This window comes from Suricata suricatta, chromosome 8 (genome assembly GCF_006229205.1).
Source record: "Suricata suricatta isolate VVHF042 chromosome 8, meerkat_22Aug2017_6uvM2_HiC, whole genome shotgun sequence".
Classification (NCBI taxonomy): Eukaryota; Metazoa; Chordata; class Mammalia; order Carnivora; family Herpestidae; genus Suricata; species Suricata suricatta.
The window spans coordinates 17,567,803-17,579,535 of NC_043707.1; the positions used below are offsets into that span (position 1 = coordinate 17,567,803).

The window sequence follows — 11,733 nt, forward strand, 5'->3', positions numbered from 1 at the left end:
AAATGAATAGCCAGGAACACACATCCAGAGGGGTCCCATTTAGACCATCTGAGGAGGCGAGTCCTGAAGGATGAGGATGAATTAGCTCTACATTTCGAGGGCTAAGAATGAATGTGAGAATAGCAAGTGCAAAGGTCCTGAGGTAGAGACGGGCTTGGCATACTCTAGGTACCATCAGAAGGTGTTGGAGCCAAAATGTCATGAACAGGGTGATGTAGTAGGATGTGACATTGCAGAGATGGGCAGGGACCCGAACCTGCAAAGCTTTGTGAGCTGTGAGGAAGAGTTTGGATTTTATTTGTAGTGCATTAGGGAGCCATTGAAAGGTTTTAAGCAGAGAAGTGACACGATCCAATGTGCCTTTTGGAAAAGATCACTTTTGCAGCCAAGAACAGGAGCCACTTCCTTTAAACAGCAGCAAAGTTGAAGGATGACCCTGGGACTCATAGAGTGGTTCTGGATGCCTTTATAGATACGGGGAGATGCTGTTTTACTGAAGTTGAGATCGTGTTATAAGTATTCCTGAGTTGTTTAGTGTTGTTTTGAGTCTTTTAATCCCTCTGTGTGCCACAAATATGTCTTGTATAAATCTCATACCATGAACTTAAGTGTGCAAAAAAATATAAATTTCTTCTCCGTCTCTGCAGCCTAAGCCCCAAATCTGGGAGTTTTCCTTGAATTGTTCTTACCTGCCCCCTCCCCAGCCATGTGAAATCTGTTCACGAATCCTGACACATCCTTTCCCAAGCGTGTCATACATTTACTGACTTCTCTCCACCTTCATGAATCGCTTATCTAAACCTCATACACCTTGGGGCACCTGGGTGGCTCAGTCAGTTAAGCATCCGGCTTCGGCTCAAGTCATGATCTCACGGTTTGTAGGTTTGAACCCCACGTCAGGCTCTGTGTTGACACCTCAGAGCCTGGAGCCTGTCTTCAGATTCTGTGTCTCCTTCTCTCTCTGACCCTCCCTTGCTCACTCTCTCTCTCTCTCTCAAGAACAAATAAAAACATCAAAAAATTTAAAAAAAAATAAAGAAACCTCATACCCCAGCTGGGACGCCGCAGAAGCCCCTCACTGGTTTCCTTTACCACCACTCCTGTTTCCTGCCATCAGCGCACTTACCATTCAGCACCTGTGCCCATTCTGGAAAAGTTACATTAGGCCAAGACACTCCCTTGATTATAACTCTCCAATGATGGGATGCCTGGGTGGCTCAGTTGGCTAAGCATTCGACTCTTTACTTTGTCTCGGGTCATTCATCTCACGGTTCGTGGGGTCCAGCCCCACATCGGGGACTGTGCTGACAGCACGGATCCTGCTTGGGATTGTCTCCTTTCTCTGTGCCTCTCTCTCTTTCTTTCTCAAAATAAATAAATAAACAAAAAATAATAATTAAAAAAAACCCTCTTCGATGATTTCCTATCACACTGAAATAAATTTCATACTGTGTCTTTGGCCTATGTTGTTCTTTAGAATCTGATCCCTCTTCTCTGACAACTTCTTTTTCTTGCCCCTGTCCCCCCTGGTAATCTGGTCACAGTGGTCCTTGGGTTTTTGAAACACAGAAAGCCCTTTCCTCTCTTAGAGCTTTTTTCCCCCCTCACACTTGTTAAACTTCTTTTAATGTATTTATTTGAGAAGGAGAGTGAGTGGGGGAAGAGCAGAGAGAGAGGAAGACAGAGGATCTCAAGTGGGCCTCTCCTCTGACATCATGGAGCCAGATACGGGGCTCGAACCCATGAACCATGAGATCATGGCCTGAGCTGAAGTCGGACTGAGCTCCCCAGGCGCCCCTCTCTCTTAAAACTTTAGTAATGCTATCCCTTTATTCTTGGCATAGCTTGGCCCCTTATAATTCCCATCTCAACCTACATGTCACCTCTTCTGAGAAGCCCTCCCTAACCACCTCCCCACTCGTTCATTCCCCATTATACTCCACCCTTTCACTGCAGCCATAACCAGACAGTACGCTTCTTGTTGGCTGGTTGGCTGGTTTCTCTGCTCCTGCCAAGAGCTGAGTGCCCCAGAGGGACCCTCTCTGTCCTGTTCACCATCGTACCTCCAGTGCCTGTGGATTGAATGCATGTGTTTCCTCTGTCTGGGGGTCACAGGATAATCTGCTGAGATGGAATAAGCGATCTGAGCTGATGGATGGCTCAGGGCTTGCAGAGGTTGGGCATGAAATGGGAGCAATGGCAGGAAACACTGTAAGACTTCTGAGGAGCTCTGTAAAGTTGGTGATGGGAGCGGTCCATGCTGCTGTGTGCCTCTGAGCAACCGGGGTGTAGACATGGGGAAGTTGGTGGCAGCTTTGTGCTGAGGGCGGAATTAACAGGACCAGTGAGCCAGAAGGTTACAGTAATAAAGGAGTTCACAGATTCTGGGAAGAGAGAGGCCCACTGCAGATGCAACAGAGCCTGCTTTTCGAAGGTGCTCAGTAAACGTGCATGGAATAAATGAATACAAATGGCATCTGGATCAGGTTGGAAAGGAAGTCAGAACAGGAAGAGAGTCACAACTTCGGTGGGAGAGGAGTCTGGAAGGCTAGAGATGAAAGACAAGTGAGTGAGGTCAAGAGATTTAAACAGCTGAGAACAGGGGCATTTAGATTCCAAAGATGGGGCGGTTGCCATGATGACAAGGAAGGAAATGATCTAAATGAAGAAGGGGTTCCAGTGGTATGAGCCTGTCTGGGAGTTTTTAAAAGTAAAATTCTATTTTTAATAAGCAGTGTATTCACATGGTTCATAATTAAAATTATATTGAAAGTATAAACATTGAGAGGTCTGCTCTCACCCCAGCTCACACTTTCCTGTGCCCCCTCACTGCCACTGCCCTCCACATGCAAACATTTTGTTCATTGAATTTGCATATTCCTGGTTCCTACATGCTTATTTAGCAAAGATAAATACGTGTTTCTATTCTCGTCCTTGTTATCGCAAAGGTTAGCCTACTCTACACAAGTTCTGCACCTTCGTGGTCACTTAACTACATAGGCTGGAGGGTTTTTGACTGAGGAATGGAAGTATCAGAGGGCTTTTTGGAAGTGGTTAGGGTTGGGGGCTGGCTGGAGAAGTGGGAGAGTGGGTCTTTGGGGAACAGTGAGGGAATGAGAGAGAATGGATCATATGTTTCCATGGAAACTGTAACAATAATTGAGAGTTCTGCTCCAGGCTGGGGATCTCACATCAAACAAATCACGGATGAAAACAAAGTATGTCATGAAAGCCGAGACAGAATAACAAAAACCTCAGTGATCTGCTAAAACACAGAGTAATCCTTTGCACCTTCAGTTTTGCCCACCATGGTTTTAAATTAATGTGATTTTTATATTTGAATGCCTACTTTTTAAAAAGTAATGTTCTATTTATTTATTGGGGGGACGGACAGAGAGAGGGGGAAAGAGAGAATCTCAAGCAAGCTCTGTGCTGTCAGCACAGAACCTGATGCGGGGCTTGATCCCTCAACCCTGGGATCGTGACCTGGGCTGAGATCAAGAGTTAGACACTTAGTGGACGGAGCCACCCAGGCATCCCTGAATGCCTGTTTTTAACATTTTCAATCTTGGCAGGTGTATAGTTCAATCCCTTTAAAAGTTTTTTAATGTTTATTCATTTTTGAGAGAGAGAGAGAGAGAGAGAGAGAGAGAGAGAGAGACAGAGCATGAGTTGGGGAGGAGCAGAGAGAGAGAGAGGGAGACGAAGAATCCAAAACAGCTCCCAGGCTCTGAGCTGTCAGCACAGAATCCAATATGGAGCTGGAACTCACAGCCCAACGTGGTGCTTGAACTCATGACCTGAGCCGAAGTTGGACGCTTAACCGACGGAGACATCCAGGCATCCCATAGGTCAACCTGCTTAAACAGAATGACACAGAATGTTCGTTGGTCTCCCTTTTCCAAAGATGGACCTGTCCTGCCCCAGGTCCACTGTATCAGATCTGGTCCAGAAAAATGTGCTCTTAAGCACTGTCATAATTTGTGGGGTGACTAGGGAGTGACACATGCCTTTTGCTAAGACCTGTGGAAATAAGACAACTGAGTTCCAAACGAGTAAGCCCTGTTTCAAAAACTGTGAAAAAAAAAGAACAATCTGGAGTTTACTTTCCTGAACAGGTGGGAGTGTTTACCTGGAAGGGTTATCTTGCTAAGCAGGGTTTCTTGGTACATCTGGCTTACTTAGAGATGGATGCCTTCTAGAACTTTTGTAACAGAGTGTTTCAAATCTATTACTTATTCACTATATAGTGTTTGTTTTTCTAGTTTTATCCTTCATGCTCTATTTTATTCATCCATTCATTCATTCGTTTATCCATTCGTTCGTTCATTCATTCATTCATTCATTCATTCATTCATTCATTCTTATTGAGGTATAATTACCATATACCATTATTTTAGTCCTAGGCAAACAACCTAATGACTCAATATTTGTATATCTTGTGAAATGGCCACCATAGTGAAGTCTGTCCCCATCCATAGTTACAAATTTTTTTTCCTGATGATGAGTTTGACTCTCTGTTTTCCATGATTCCTTTCATCTGTGACTTCTGCTTTACCATCCACTACACTTTTTAAGAATTTAACCTCTGTGGTTGTCAAGGGATTACTGGAGATAAAATTATGCTCTGGCTATATAAATTGGGCAGTTGTGCACTGCCCAGATTGATTGCATGAGTGGACCTTATAAGAGAAAGACAGCAGGTCCCTGATGGAGTGTATACACAGCACCAATACAGCTCTCTACATTATAAACTTGATTCTTCTAACCCTCCAGTGCAGCCACAACAAACATTTAACTGAGGCTAGTATTGCTTGCCCTCTAAGTCTTTGGATGTGCTTGTGGTAATAACTTGTAGGACCCACATCTTTTTTAAAAGTTATGCTGAGACATTTGAGTGGAGACTCTCTTGCTCTTTTATACTCCTGACTCTTGCCTATGAACCCCCTGTGCTAATTGGGGTGGGGAGCAAGGGGAGGCATGTGTACGCTGTGGTGGATGTAGATCTGTCATAAAGAAGTTCAAACCCAACAATGCAAAAGCCTATGTAAAATGATTGGAATTCATGGACATCATGGGAAATGATTGGTAACAAAGAAAAATGAAAATAGTTCAATAACATGGAAGTTAAATATAAAATGATATATCAATGATATACTAAAAAGAATGAGTTCTCGCTTTGTCTGTCCATTTACCTATCATCATGAAAAGATGTCCATAACATAATATCAATTTAAATAGAAGCAAATCACAGAATATTATGATTAATAATATAAAATAGAATATACACAGAATAATTCTTCTCATGTAATGTACTCATGGTCTCTACTCTCATTGAACTTTTTTCCAATATCTTCCTGTGGGAAAAATAATTTTCAAGTATAGAACGGTTGAAAGAATTATACAGTGAAAATCCATAATACCCACTACCTAGATTCTCCAACCAGCATTTGGCTGGTTTGGCTTCATCACACATCTGTCTATTCATCTGTCTCTCTGTCAACCCATTTTTAATGCACTTAAAAACAAGTTGCAGACACTGGTACACTTTACCCCTAAATTCTTCAGCACACATATCATTCAGCCAGAATTCAATATATGTTTTTGTTAATTTTTAAGGTAAAATTTACATACAACAAAATGCACTTAGTACTGTATCATTCTATGAGTTCTGAAAAGTGCATACTTTAGAATGCAGTGGGGACATAAACATTAGTCAAGAAATCACACTAATAGACCTAACGTGCAACTGTGATGTTTGATGTGTGCTATCAGAGCCTTGGTCCTCATTGGAAGTCAGTGAAGGCTTCCATGAGAAAGTAGCTCTTGGGCTCTATCTAAAGGATGAGTTAAGTGAGCTTTGCAAAGTGGAGGTCCGGGAGAAAATAAAAATCTCAGGTCTCTTCTTGACCACACCTCGTGTCAGGCTTGGCTGACTTGTGTTAGGGTAGATTCAACTGCTGTAACAAATAGACCCCCAGATGTACGCTGGCTCAGATGCAGTGGAAATTCAATTTCCGTTCATATAATAGTCTGAGATGGGTGTTCCTGACCTCACCCACTCTCTCCATAAGGTAATTAAGGGACCCAGGTTCCTTCCATTTTATCTGACTCCATTGCTCTCTGCTGCCTTGTTTTTTTGTCTACATTCAGAGAGTGGAGGGGGAGAAGTATGGAGGAGGCACAAGCTGCTTCTTAAAAATCTTGCTTTGGAAGTGACACCCATCACTTCTGCCTACACGCCATTAGAGAGAATTTAGTCACATGGCCATGCCTCTGTGCAAGGGAACCTGGGAGAACAATTTTGGTGGAAAGCTAGTGGCATCAACCTACTTTCCAGCTCTGGATGGGATTTTTCTTGGGGACACAAAAGACTTTCTGACTTTTGCCCTCAGAACTCCTGGCTTATCATGCTCCACAAACAAAAACATCAAGCTCCTCTTCTTGGTGACATTTCCTTGTGTTCGAATCCTGGAACATGCCAGGTGTTGGTGCTGCTTTTCCTGAAGCATAGCATAAGCCAGGAATAAATTAAGTAGGAAGAAATCAGCAGCTTATGAAATTGAAAGGAAAAAGTGGGAAGTCCTTAGAAACTGGGTGGCCAGGTATAACATTTCTGGCTTCAAAAAGTCCCATCCAGGTCCATTGCTCTATATGCATCTAAGAAGGTTTAAAAGAAAAAAACCTGAGAGATGAGACACCATTCAGTCTTCTATCCAAGTGCTTGACTTTGGTAGAATGATGCCCAAGAGTTTGGTGACATTATTGCCTGAGTGTCACTAAGGAAGCTATTGAAGATTAGGCAGTGGCCCCTTCCCATTAGGTACCTCTAGAGACTTAGAACTTGTGTGCACTCTCCAGGGTGCTGATGCCAATTCCTTTAGCTCAAAATGGAGACTGTAGAACAGAGTCGAAAATAGCCTTGGCCATGTTTCTTAAATATTCACTTATTCATGCACTTGTTTAGGGTTTTTTTTTTTTTTTGCCATGTACATACCTCCTTACTATCTTAAATATTTTTCTTTAAATGGATTTAGTTTACTTTGTTTTCTTCTCTTACCATTGCCCTTAAACAATGATACATAAAAAGTCACAGGTTGATCTACCACTTGTATATTTAGTCTACTGTGTTTTAGGAAAACTTATTAAAAGAAAAATACTTTTGTCCTTGTACTGTTGATGGTACAAGTGTCATGTTTTGTGAAAAACTGTCTTAAAGATCTTACATTCACATGACGATCTGGCATTTCAATTACTATTGTTATTTTTAAGAACATGAGGTCTTTTGCTTCCTTTTCAGTGCATATCTGGAAGGTACAGACAGTGTCTGATCTTCTCTGTTCCCCATATCCTTTCTGTTAGATGAGAAGCATGCTCAACATTTCCTGTATCCTTAAAAATCTTTCCTGTGATCTTGACCATCCTTTGTCCTTTCCTCACCGAATATATCCAGAGAATGAAACTACTCTTTTGAGATCTGCTACCTACCACCTATGCCCTGTCCTTTTGCATTGTGACTTCTACCCTCAGCAAATTCTGAAACACCTGTCTCCCAGTTTCTATCAGTGATCTCCTAGCTCCTTAGTTCCCACATCTGAATGCAAGGCGTGGTGGCTGCGTATGACAGTTATGACAGCAGAGGGCAGACATGATGGAAAGGACCCGGGGCTGAGATTGGAACCCATACCTTATCCCAAGAAGAAGTCATCACTTTTATAAATTGCTCTCCAAGAGGCAGAATTAATGATTCATTCATTCAAACAAGTATTTATTAAGCATCTACTATGTGCCAGGAACTCTTCTGGGTGCAGAGGAAATGGTTGTGAACAAAACAGAGAGAAATATCTGCCCTCGTGGAACACGTATTCTGTGACAGTGGTGGTGATGGTGATGATACCACCTAACATTTGAGTCCTTCCTATACACCAGGCTCTGTTGTAAGGGCTTTACATGCATCACTCACCCTTAGGCTACAATGTAGCTGCTGTTATCTCTGCCATACAGATGAGGAAATGAGAGAAGAAAGTTAAAATAACTCACTAAAGTCACATAGCTAGTCAGTGGCATTTGACAGAACAGGTTTGGTTTAGATACATGCAATCTTGCATTCTTGATCCCAACAATGGTATACGTTGGGCATATTCCAGAAGGTTAATGGTTTTCCCTCTTATTTTCTCATTCCCCCCTCTCTTCTTTTCCCCTCTGCGTTTATGTGCCTTGGTTTTACTCTGAGCCCCTGCATTAGACAAACTGCATGCCTATGGTAACAGAAAGCTCTGGATTGCCTGCCGTCCCTCATCACTGCACCTGCCAATCACCTATCTGTGTGCAGATGCTCATGGGACCTGTGAGCCGTTGCAGGGATTCCTGAGAAGGCTCATGACAATGGACTCCCCCCTTCTAGTCCTTGCCTTTCTCCCTTCTCTGAGGGTCTCAGCTGGTGGGCTCCTCCACGTCTGGGAACCATCTCTAGTGTGTGCAGCAACTGTTCAGCCTGTTTCTGTTCGGCCCTCAACCTCCATTTGTCTAACCTGCACCCACTCTTAACCCATCCTACCTCTCCAGTTCCACACACCCCATCCCACTGCCTCCAACTTTGACTTCGTATAAATTGCCTGGGACAATGCCATGGATTTACATGCATTGCATCATATGAACTCTCCCCTGAACCCTACAGGGTTGTTACTGACATGAACCCTATTATATTTGCATGGAAATTGTAAATACGAGAGGTTGAGTGGCCTTTCCAAGACCACACAGTGGGAAGGAGGCAGGACCAGGACTTGAAACATAGGTTTTGTGATTCTAGTTGCAACTTCCCATCTCAGACAGCGTTTGTCTCTGCTTTGGGGACACCCACATGCTGGTCTTGTCTTTATTGAAATGGCAGTTTCAGAACGGCTAGGAAGCTGCACAATGACATGTGTGGGTCCCTCCTGCTGCTGTGAAAAAAAGTTTTAAAATGATATCTTATGTGACTGCATCGGTATAAGGACGAATATATTAATAAATATGTTAAAACATTTTCTTTAACCTAAAAGCCCATTTTTTCTTGTGATTTTAAAAGAAATTAAAACGTTCTCATGAGCCTCTAGAAAGATTGAGCCCCCCGCCCCAGCTCTGCCTTAGTTTGCCAGCTATAGTGGGTGCCTGTTGCCAGCACCAGCTCCTGGCACTGTGTCCTCGGTGACATCAAGGCTTGTCTCCCTGAGAGCCACCAGCATGCATAACAAGGGTTCTGCAAGGAGAGCAGTCCGGAGCTCCAAGCCCCAGACTACAGCGTCTTCTGGAACCGCAGCCCTGAGCTAACACAGAAAGAAATGGCATGAGGGAATGAAAAGGCAGTTTAGTTCAAACCCGTAACAAAGGCCTTTCCTAAGTCTTGGAGCTCCTGATGTGGGAGTCTCTCCTAATTTTAATCTCATTAGTGGTATGGAGTCACACGCACACATACACGTACATACATTAGATGTGGTTATATAATCCTACAGACAAAAGCACTTTCCTTTCCTTGAACCTGCTTTGCTATCTTCTTGTGCCATATGGTGAGCTCCTTTATCGAATGGTTCACAGATAGCTCAAAGTCTTTGCTACCTGTTCCCTTAATCCTCTTCCAGAGAACCTTTTGACATTTGCTGTCTGATCTTGGATTCCTGCCTTCTCTTTGGTTCTCTCCCAATTATGGCACCTTCCTCCCATCCCCCAGCCTGTTTCAAATGCAATTCTGATTGCAGTACATTTTGCCAACTCATCTTTACCAAATCACGGTGAGGCCCTTCCACCTTCCTGATTTTTCCACGTCTCTCCTTTGTGAAATGACTTGCTGCTGTTCTACAGCCCTTACATTCACTCCTCAGAGGAGAGTCCATTACAGAAGAAGAAATTAAAAGGGTCCATTTTCCCCAACAAAATTGATTATACCAAGGGAAATGAAATCTCTGGAATTCAAGTTTTTATAAGCCTCTGCCCTGCTACAAGCAGATTGTCAAGCCAGAGTGAGCAATGGGGTATTTATTAGAAAAACGTGCCTGTGTCTGTGTCTCTCATCAATACCCACAGGCAGGAAGTACAGTCGGAACGAGGAAGCCTCTTCCAGGAAACCAACGACATGGCCTCCATCTTGGGGGCCCCAGTCTGTCATCCCTGCTTCTTACTAACATCTCTCTCTGTGGATGTGCATCAGTCTGTGTCACTCCTCAATTCTCAATGTCTAGTTCCCACATCTAGACTATCCTAGAATTTTTAAATTCCAGGAAGGAGAAGCTGATGGGCCAGTATGGCCCGGGGATCCCTATGAGCCGTGGCCACATGGGGGGGCCACTTTTCCAACCATCCATTAGGCAGTTTTCTAAGAGAAGGAGGGAAATAACTCCTGTCTGATACACAGAGGAGTTTCTGTTAATCCTGTACATTCTTGAACGTGTTGCCTGACTCTTTGGCAAAAATAATACGAGGTGAATTCTAGTTCTGCTATTGAAGGGCCAGCTAAAGGCTATTAACATGGAAACTCTGTCTCAGGTAATAATTCATGGCCACTGGTCCAATTACTGTGCTGTCACGGCTCTTGCTACCCTCTGCATATCCATGTCAACTGCATCTTTATGTGCTGCTTCAGAAATCCACAGTCCTGTTAAGATGGATCCCGGGGTTCTAACAGCATAACCCATAATTTTTTCCTACAACAAACATAATAGCAGAAACCTGTAGGTTATAATTGCTCAACATCCAGGGTAAAAATGTTGGATGCACAAATATGGATAGTTAATACGATTAGACCTAGTATGTTTCAATCCCTGCCCCCCCCCCCAAAACCTCATCAAAAACTGCTGCAGAGGTTGATGATATATTGAGCATTGAGCACTTGTCTAAATGTTTTGTGTGCATTGATCATTTAAACATTACAACAATCTGGGGCGCCTGGGTGGCTCAGTCAGTTAAGCATCCAACTTTGGCTCCGGTCATGATCTCACGGCTCGTGAGTTCGAACCCTGCGTGGGGCGCTGTGCTACAGCTCAGAGCCTGGAGCCTGCTTCGGAGTCTGTGTCTCCTTTCTCTGCCCCTCCCCTGCTTGAGTTCTGTCTCTGTCTCTCTCAGAAATAAAGAACACATTACAAATATTTTTTAAGTTTGACAACGATCTTACAAGGTGGGTAGTATTGTTAGCTCCATTTCAGAGGTGAGGAAATAGAGGCTGAGCCAGACAGGAGACTTGCAGATTCATGCAGCAGCGGGTGCCTGTTCAAACCCAGGGAATCCAGCTCCTAACTGCATAACTGCTAAGCCACACGGCCACCAGCCCCGCCTTGGAGAAAGCCCGTTCTCTATTAGCCTAGAACAACACCAGCAAAGGAAGGCTTGTGCACACAGGGCAGATCAGATTATAGAGAAAACAGGCTTCCTTGGTGCAACCTAATTGTTCAAATCGATGACGGACCCTTAAGGGTTTCATTGCATTTTCTTTCGGTAAAAGGCATCAGTTACTGGTTTATTTTCCCCGGGGAACCGTATAAAAAAACCGTCAAATGAAATCTGCTTTTATTTTAACCATCTACCTTTGTCAAATATAACATATGGTTCAAAGAAAATTGACTAAGCCTACATTTCCCCAGCATTGATTTTGGCTCAAAAGAACACTACAATAACTAGAGTTGATACCTATCAGTTATCATTAACCGATTCTATGATATCAGTAATTAGAAGTGATACAGCCCAGGGTTTTGAAATTTTTGCATT

General features: G+C 43.3%; 1 protein-coding gene across 6 annotated transcripts in view; it reads left to right on the plus strand.

The window, feature by feature from the left end:
• Positions 1-11,733, plus strand: part of PRKCB (protein kinase C beta) — a 302,187-nt gene that overhangs the window by 217,942 nt on the left and 72,512 nt on the right. The gene's annotated exons all lie outside the window — the stretch shown is intronic.